Genomic DNA, 886 nt, shown 5'->3' with positions numbered 1-886 from the left:
GGCCACGCCCGTGGCTGCCGGCGGCCACGCCCGTCGCTGCCCCCCCTGCTTGTCGATCTGGGCGCTCGCCCAGTCGGGCGCCGACAGCCGCAGCGCCCGCAAACCCACTAGGCCCCCTGGGCCAATGACAAGGGGCCCCCACCCCCTGAATGAATTTATAAAAATAAAAATAAAAATAAAAATAATTAATTAATTAATTAGAGAAATAATTAACTTAATTAATTTTGTTTAATTAAACTAAACAACTAACTAGGCTAATTAAACATTAGTTGTCTAATTAACCGGTTAGTTAATTAGTATGACAGTGGGGCCCACCCCTAATTAATTCTGATTAGATTATATTAAATTTGGATAATTAACATGTGTCTCTGACCAGTGGGACCCACTGGTCAGGTTGACCAGTCAACCCTGTTGACTGCTGATGTCAGCATGACATCATGCTGATGTCAATAAATCATTTTCGAATTAATTAGATAATTAATTAAATCCCAGAAATTAATAAAATCTCTAGAAAATCATATCTTTTAATCCGTAACTCGGATTAAAATATTTTCAACATGAAAGTTGCTCAGAACGACGAGACAAATCCGGATATGCAGTCCGTTCGTCCGCCACACACCCCTAACCTATCGAACTCGCAACTTTCCCCCTCCGGCTCCTCTGCCCGAAAACACGAAACACCGGGGATATTTTCCTGGATGTTTTCCCCATTCGTCGGTATCACCTACTACCGCGATTGGGCACCCCTAACACCGTTACTTGTCTTGTCATGCATCTTTATGCATCTGTTTGCATGGTATTCATTGTTTCTTCCCCCCTCTTCTCTCCGGTAGACTACGAGACCGACGCTGCTGCTGCCCAGTTCGACTACGGAGTTGACGACCCC

Source organism: Triticum dicoccoides, chromosome 3A, assembly GCF_002162155.2.
Source record: "Triticum dicoccoides isolate Atlit2015 ecotype Zavitan chromosome 3A, WEW_v2.0, whole genome shotgun sequence".
Taxonomy (NCBI): Eukaryota; Viridiplantae; Streptophyta; class Magnoliopsida; order Poales; family Poaceae; genus Triticum; species Triticum dicoccoides.
The sequence above is the reverse complement of the archived record's forward strand: the minus strand, read 5'-3'. Positions refer to the sequence as shown.